Source organism: Jaculus jaculus, chromosome 19, assembly GCF_020740685.1.
Source record: "Jaculus jaculus isolate mJacJac1 chromosome 19, mJacJac1.mat.Y.cur, whole genome shotgun sequence".
NCBI classification, from domain to species: Eukaryota; Metazoa; Chordata; class Mammalia; order Rodentia; family Dipodidae; genus Jaculus; species Jaculus jaculus.
In genome coordinates, this window is record NC_059120.1 from 40,381,906 (window position 1) to 40,390,681 (window position 8,776).

The 8,776-nt window shown below is 48.3% G+C and overlaps 1 non-coding gene across 1 annotated transcript; it reads right to left on the reverse strand.

The window, feature by feature from the left end:
• Positions 1-5,630: 5,630 nt before the first annotated feature.
• On the reverse strand, positions 5,631-5,737 carry LOC123456104. Its single transcript, XR_006634325.1, has one exon. It is a non-coding gene; the product is annotated as a U6 spliceosomal RNA (small nuclear RNA).
• Between the last annotated feature and the right edge of the window lie 3,039 nt (positions 5,738-8,776).

Sequence of the window (8,776 nt, forward strand, 5' to 3'; positions counted from 1 at the left end):
ACAGAAAGGAAGGGAAGGGCAGGCCTAATAGGATGGTATTGTATATATGTAAGTAGAATAACAGTTTAATAGGGGTGTAAAGGTCTTAGTGAGGTCAGAGGAAGAGATTGAGTAAGGAAAGGTGCAGGGAAGGATAATCAAAATCTAAGAGGATATAAATAAGTCATATGGAAACCTACTTTTTTGGACAATGGAACACACAGGAGTGTTATTAGAAAATTTTCAGTGCCAGGGATGGGATACCTTCCAGTGAGTTTTTGGCCAGGGAGGTCCCTGATGCTCTCCAAACATTACAGGCCATTGCTGAGGTCCTTGGTTTCCCAACAGCAATAGATGGTAAGACCCTACTGCTGAAGACTCCACATACTTGGGCTACAAGGTCACTGAGAAACCCTGCTTGAGCTGAGCTGAAAACCTCCTCCATGCAGACCAGCTGACAGAAAGCTGGAAAAAGCCATGCTGCATGCAGTTCAATGGGAGAGAGAGAAATCACCAGTGAAGATACACAACAGTGGACACTGCAAGCCTTATATCTGGCCAGGGTGCAATAGTGGCATCTCTGTTATGGGGGAAACCAACAGCCTTCTAATTTGATTGGAGAATATATCCCTGATACTAAAAACCTACAACAGGGTAGTCATGAGCCCTACAAGCAATATATGCTGCTGGCTAAGAGTATATACTGTGCTCACCAAACTGCCCAGTAAGCACTTCTCTCAATGTTCATGCCCATATATTAATGCTACTCTCACTTTTGGCTTGAGAATTTTCTCTTTTCAGATGGCAGTGAACTTGCGATGACTTAGGAGGCACCATGGTGCTGAGAAGAAGTGACAGAGGAGTGCTCAGCACTGATGATATATCTCAATCACAATGTCCATGACTCAGGGTCCATTGAGGAAGAGGTGGCGGAAAGAATGTAAGAGCTAAAGGAAGGGTAGGACTCCTTACAATGTGCTCCTCCAGACACAAAATGGCCTGTATATCCATAACCTCACAATGCCTGACACTACCTATATAAGACCATCATAATAGGAGGAAAAGATCATGACATCAAAATAAAAGAGAGACTGATTGAGAGGGGGCGGGGATATGATGGAGAGTGGAGTTTTAAAGGGGAAAATGGGGGAAGGGAGGGAATTACCATGGGATATTTTTTATAGTTAAGGAGGTTGTCAATAAAAAAATTATTTTTAAAATTGTTTATTTTTTTTGCTTGTTTTAAGGCCACATATTATCTCCTTTTTCCTTTTCTTTTTTGTTTTTAGGCTATCCCAGGCTAACTTGAACTCCCTAGGTAGCTGAGGATGACCTTCAACTCCTGATCCTACTGAGTGGACCACACCTCCAGAGTTCTCATTTTAAATATATTAAATTTATTTATTAATTTGCATGGAGAGAGTTGGGGGCGGGCATGCCAGTGCCTCCCATTGCAAATGAACTCCAGATGCATGCACCATTTTGTACATCTGGCTTTCCATTAGTACTGGGGAATCAAACCTGTTTGTTAGGCTTTGCTGGCAAGCTCCTTAACCACTGAGCCATCTCTTCAAAGCCTGATATTACAAATGTATGCCATCATGCTTACTTTATGCAGTGCTTCTGGGATTCAGCCACATGGTCTTCAGCATGCTAGACAGGCAACATACCTCTGAGCTACACACCTACTCCTAACCTAAACTACTAAACCTACTATTTTGTTTTGTTTTGTTTTGTTTTCAAGGTAGGGTCTCGCTCTAGCCCAGACCTAGAATTCACTATGTAGTCTCAGGGTGGCCTTGAACTCACTGCAATCTTCCTACCTCTGCCTCCCAAGTGACATGCGGGGAGGGGCTCAAGGTAGGATCTCGTTCTAGCCCAGGCTGACCTGGAATTCACTATCTAGTCTGAGGGTGGCCTTGAACTCATGATGATCCTACCTCTGCCTCCCAAGTGCTGGGATTAAAGGCATGCACCACCACACCCAGCCTGGCTTTAAGTTTTTTATTTTTTTTGTTCATTTTTATTTATTTATTTGAGAGTGACAGAGAGAGAGCAGGAGAGAACGAGACAGATATAGAGAGAATGGACGCGCCAGGGCTTCCAGCCACTGCAAAAGAACTCCAGATGCATGCGCCCCTTGTGCATCTGGCTAACGTGGGTCCTGGGGAGTTGAGACTCGAACTGGGGTCCTTAGGCTTCACAGGCAAGCGCTTAACCGCTAAGCCATCTCTCCAGTCCTGGCTTTAAGTTTTTAAAAGCTATTTATTTATGTGCTGGAGAAATGTCTCAGTGGTTAAAGGCACCTTACAAAGTCTAATAACCCGGGGTCAATTCCCCAGAACTCACATAAAGCAAGATGTACAAGATACCACATATGTCTGGAGTTCATTTGTAGCCCTAGCACATCCATTTTCTTTTGCTCTCTTTTTCTTCTTGGCAAATAAAAAAAAAAAAAAAATTCATAGTTAAATGAAGTTTCTTACCACCCATTACCAAGATCTTGCTATATCATCCAGGCTGGCCTTGAACCTATAATCCTCTTGCCTCAGCCCCCTAAGTAGTTGCAGGGACTACAGATGCTCACCACTGTACATAGCACAAACATGTCTCTGGCTCCACAGTCTTTTTTTTTTTTTTTGAGGTAGGGTCTCACTGTAGCCTAGGCTGACCTGGAATTCACTATGTAGCCTCAGGCTAGCCTTGAGCTTATTTATGGCCCTAACTGGGGGGGGGGGGGGAGAATCCAAATGTTTATGGATAAAAGAACGTTCAGCTTTCCAGATCCCACATAAGCCAGACACACAAAGGTGAGGCTAGTGCAAGGTCACACATACCCACTAGGTGGCGCAAGCATCTGGAGTTTGATTGCTGTGGCTGAGGCCCTGGAGCACCATTCTCCCCCTCACCCCACCCCACATGGTAGAAGCATGGCAGGAGATATAAGATGTAGAGTGAAGACAATGTTAACAGACTGTAGGTAAGATATTTTTACCTCAGCTGGGCACCCCTTTAATCCCAGCACTCGGGAGGGAGAGGTAGGAGCTCCAGGCCACCCTGAGACTACATAGTGAATTCCAGGTGAGCCTGAGCTAGTGTGTGATGGTGTCCATCTTTAATCCCAGCATTCAGAAGGCTGAGGTACGAGGATCACCATGAGTTTGAGGCAGTCTGGGGTTACAGAGTTCCACATCAGCCTGGGCTAATTGAGACTCTGCCACAAGAAAAAAAAAAAAAAAGTAAGAATAATAAACAACAAAGATATCATAAATTGCAAATTTTGTAAGACTATGTGATTGGGCTCTTTGGGTAAGGGCTGTGCCAGTGATAGGCTTTGAAGCTTAGCTTCCTTAGCTCTGGATGCCTCCTTAGTTTCTGCCCGTGTTATTTTTTGTTTGTTTGTTTGTTTACGGGGTGGGGTGGGGGAATAGTATGCCCTTCCACGTTCCCACTTCCTTCCCCAGATCAGCACTCCTACTCCGGACTACTCACAGGAACATTATGCCTGCTGGCAATTTAGCACAGGAAATACATCATTTTTTAAGAAGTTTTCGATGTGTGTGTGCACATGCACACACCCTGTGCACACACATGGAGGTCAGAGGGGAAAGTTAGATGTATCCCTCTTCCCTGAGAGAGTCTCTCACTGAACCCAGAGCTCATGCTTTTTTTTTTTTTTTTTTCAGTTACACTGGCTGAGCAGCAAACCCTAGTGATACTCCCGTCTGCGCCCCTCAGCTCTGGGATTACAGGTGTGCGGCCACTCCCAGCTTTTCACGTGGGTGCTGGGAGCCAAACTCAGGTCCTCATGCTTGAATAGCAAATGTACTTTCCCACAGAACCATCTCCCAGCCTAATAGCAGAATAGGAGCTGTTACTTTCCCTGGCTGGAATGCCCTGTTCTCTTTGAGACCCCACCTTCACGACCAGGATAAATGTCACTTCCTCTGTGAGACCTTTGCTAATGCCACATCTTATCCCAATTTTAACTTTTTAAATATATTTTTATTTATTTGAGAGAGAGGGGGGGGGGGGAAATGGGTGCCCCAGGGCTTCCAGCTGCTGCAAATGAATTCCAGAAGCATGCAACACCTTATATGGATCCTGGGGAATTGAACCTGGGTCTTTTGGCTTTGCAGGCAAGCAACTTAACCGCTAAGCCATCTCTCTAGCCCTTGTTCCAATTTTACTACAGTCCATCTAACACCAATTTTTTCCCTCTCTTACCAGTATGGAATGCCTCTAAGGGAGTGAAACTTTATTTACCCATCTGATCAATGTCTACATAGTGCCTTGCGTGGTGGCTTGGATGTTTGGATGGGCATACTCTTTGTTTTCCTTTCAGGGGGCTGGCTCTTACTTATTTGTTTGGTTTATAAGACCTGGGTATGGTGGCCCCAACCTGGAGTCCCAGCTCTTGGGAGCCTGAGGCAGGAGGATCACTATAAATTTGAGGCCAACTTGAGCAACATAGTGAGCTCCACCCCAGCTTGGGCTACACAGTGAGTTTTGCTCAAAAAACAGTCTCTGCCAGGCAGAGGCAGGAGGATCACAGTGAGTTTGAGGCCACCCTAAGACTACAGAGTAAATTCCAGGTCAGCCTGGGTTAGAGTGAAACCCTACTTCGAAACAACAACAGTCTGTTGTGGTGAGTCACACCTTGAATTCCAGCATTTGGGAGACCAAGGACTGAGAATCAACATTTGAGACCAGCCTGGGCTACACAGTGAGCTCCGTGTCAGTCAGGGCTAGAGTGAGACCATACCTCAAAACAAACAACAGGGTCTTGGAGAGATGGTCAGCAGTTAAGATGCTTGTCTGTAAAGCCTAATGACCTGGGTCTGATTTGCCACTACCCACGTAAAGACAGATGCACAAAGTGGCACATACATCTGGAGTTCATTTGCAGAGGCTGGGGCCCTTGTGTGCCCCCATTCTTTCTCTCTGTCTCCCTCTGCTTGCAAATAAATGAAAAAAATATTTTAAAATAACAACAGCAACAGCAACCAACACACACACACACACACAAAAGCCAGGCTTGGTGACACATGCCTGTAATCCCAGCATTTGAGAGTGTTACAGGAGCATTGCTATGAGTTCAAGATTAGCCTGGGCTTACAGAATGAAATCCAGTTTCAACAAAAAGCAAAGCAAAACAAACAAGAAAAACCTTGCTTTATTAAGGGTTTTGTATTTTGCAGCATCTACAGTATAAAATGAGCAAGGCATTTTTTTATTTTCCATTCTTTTTAAAAATATTTTTGTTTGTTTATTTATTTGAAAGCAACAGACAGAGAAAGAAAGAGGCAGACACAGAGAGAGAGACAGAGAGAGAATGGGCGCGCCAGGGCTTCCAGCCGCTGCAAACGAACTCCTGATGTGTGCGCCCCTTGTGCATCTTGGCTAACGTGGGTCCTGGGGAATCAAGCCTCGAATCGGGGTCCTTAAGACATATAAGACATATAACAAAATAGAGATGCTATATTAGGAAATCCTCCTCCCTAAGCCATCTCTCCAGCCCTCCATTCTTTTTATTAATGACTTTATCATGGCAGCTAATGCTTACATATGGCCAAATAAGTAAGTAAATAAATAAATAAAATTTCATAGTTAGCCTCTGACATCATAACAGAAAATATAGTCATCATCTCAAAAATATGGAGCACTTCATGAATTTGTGTGACATCTTTGCACCCGGGCCATGCTAATCTTCTCTGTATCCTTCCAATTTTAGTGTGTGAGCTGCGGAAGCGAGCACAAGACAGCATCGTGAATGAATAAAGACGTGCGTGTTGATGCCACCTGGATCCCGCTTTAGCAGTTGCCCAGCATCTACTGCATCGGTCACCTTTGTGGCTGTTGTTGAGAGCTTACTTAGGCCAGGGACAACTGTCCCCCCTCCCCCCCAGGTAGGATCTCGCTCTAGCCCAGGTTGACTTGGAATTAATTCACTATGTAGTTTCAGGCTGGCCTCGAACTCACAGCGATCCTTCTACCTCTGCCTCCCGAGATTCCGCCAGGGACAAGTTTGAGGCCTTATGTGTGCTGTTATTCTCCCCTTTTTTTTAACGTTGTGGCCCTCCTGCCATGACCTGGGCACCGCTGTGCGGGGACCCCGGCTGGCGGCTCCGCAGCGCCCCCTCCTGGGCAGACGCCGCACGGCCCGAGGCTGGGCGCGGCCGGACCTGGGTCCCGGGAGGGTTGCTGCGTCTGCGCCACCAGGGGGCGCGGGCGACTCAGCGTGGGAGGAAAAGGGCGGGGATGGCGATCGGGAGGAGCCCGCCTGGCGCTGGCACCCGGGCGCGGCGTCCGAACGCCAGCCAGCCGCCCTTTCCCCTGCGGCGCCCAGGGACGAAACCCCAGGAGGAGGGGCGCATGCCGTCCTTAGTCGTGAGGTCGCAGACGTTTTCGCTCGCCAGGGTTCCGCAGGGAAAGCCCAAGTTCTTGCTCTTCTCGACTCTTTCTTGATCAAATTCCTTTGCATCCTCTTGCTGCAGACGTGTAGACCCCCCACTATGCCTACAAGCTATTGCGGCCGTTAGCGTGATGCTTGACATTCAGCACTAATGACCGTCCGTGCGATAACCGAGGGGCAGACACAGTGGGATGTGTCCTTCACCAAGCTCAGGGATGCACCAGAGCCGGCAGCAACAATACCTGGTTGTTTTTTTTTTTTTTCAATTAATTGATTTTTTTTTTGACAGGGACAGAGGAAGGGGGAGAGGGGAGAATGAGAGAGAATGGGCGCATCAGGGCCTCAAGACATTGCAAACAAACTCCAGACACATGTGCCATCTTGGGCTTCTGGTTTAAGTGGGTTCTGAAGAGTTGAACCTGGGTCCTTAGGCTTTGCAGGCAAGTGCCTTAACCGCTAAGCCAGACCAATACATGGTTTTTGTTTGTTAGGTTTACTTTTTTTTTTTTTTTTTGGCTTTTCGAGGTAGGGTCTCACTTCAGTCCAGGCTGACCTGGAATTCACTATGTAGTCTCAGGGTGGTCTCGAACTCACGGTAATCCTCCTACCTCTGCCTCCTGAGTGCTGGGATTAAAGGTGTGCGCCACCACGCCCGGCCACTTTTTTTAAAAAGACAAGACTTTGCCATGTAGCTCAGGCTGGCCTTGACCCGAACAGCTTCCTGTGTCCGCCTCCTGAGTGCTACTGGATTTACAAAGGAGGATTTCCTAATGTAGCATCTCTGTTTTGCTATATGTCTTATATGTCTATTGCCAGCTGGAATTACCGACTACCAGGAGGCAAGAGTGAAGAATGTGGGTGTGTGGGGGTGCTGGGGGAAAGGGAGGAGGCCCGGGGCAGGGAGCGGAGTTTTCCCATGGTGAGAATAAGGCCCACATAGAGAATGAGGGAGTGAGAGATGCCAAGATCTGAGGTAGAGCAGAAGGAAATGAGCCGTGAATGGGAGCCTTGTGTGCGCCCCGCGCTGCTGACTCACCAGGCCTGAGAAGAGGGAAAACATGCTAGGGATAAGAAGGGGCCTGTGTGCGCCTTGCCATCCCCCCAGACCATCCCGCCACCCCAAATCCCTCTGGGTCAAGGGCTTCCTGAGGACACCACGGGCTCGGAGGCACAAATGGGTCCTGGAAGGCTGTGATTGGGTGGGGAGAGAGGGGAGTGGGAGGGCGCACCCGTGGTGATGGGAGGTGGGAAGTTTTGGAGAATGCCCGAGGTTGCTCCCGAGAGAGCTGTGGGTTTGGCTTCAGGTGGAGAGGAAGCGCGGCCAGGAGGCGTCTGTCCTCCCCAGGCAGGTGTGGCAAGTCACGCTGAGCGGGGAGGGTGGCTGCCCCCAGCCTCGGTGGCCCCGCAGGAGGGGCAAGCCTGCCCTGCAAAGGCCTCCCCGCCTCTCAGAGGCCTAGCCCCGCTCACGCCCTGACCCGCCCGCCAAACCTGTTCAGAAACAAGGGGCAGGATTTTTGTGGTCACAAGGGTGGCAGGGCGCCCGAGGCCTAGGCAGAGGTAGGGCCTCGAATATGGGGCCGTTCAGGTGAAGCAGATCAAAGCCAGACGTGGTGGAGAAGCAGGAGAGGGGACAGAGGAGAGGGAGCAGCCAGGCGGGGCTGGGAGCCTCTGGTCAGCCCAGGAGAGCAGTTGGCTGGGGGAAGATGGGGGACACAGGGCTGTGCCATGAACGTGACTTGTAAACTTGGCCTTCCTAGGGATCATGCTTATCTTTAATATGGGGGAGCTACAAGTGAGGGTTTCTGGGCCTCCCTTGCATTCTCCGACAGTTGCCTCCAAGGTTACTTAGGCATGCCTGTGGGCAAATTATCCTTGCCTTTCTCAGAACTAAGACCCAATCTCTGGGGTGTCCTGCTTCTGGCTGAAGGGCTCTGAAGAAACCTAACTGGGGGTTCATACTTACGGAAATAACAATTTAAAAATCAAGCAATGGTTAATAGTAGTTTTCAACCAAGAGCAAATTCACACCCCCCCCCCCACTTGACTTGGCAACAGTGACTTTGTGTCCCTGCCCTGCTCCCCTTGTAGGGCCTGTGGGCAACTTAATGTTTCTCAGCAGGCATTAGTTACCTTACCTGTCGGGTAGGGATGATCTATTTCAGTAGCTATGTAGATTAAAAGAATTAACACATGTAAAATATTTGACCAAGAACTTCACACCATATACTCAAGAGAATGTATCCTCCCTTCCTTCCAGGACTTTATTATGACCAAAAGGAACAAAGTAGACTTGGGTTAAGGTCAGTGGGCCAAAGGCTTCCCTGGGATCCACAGCTAGGGAGCAGAAGAGGAAATGGGACGAGAGGGCAGAGGGAGAAGCTG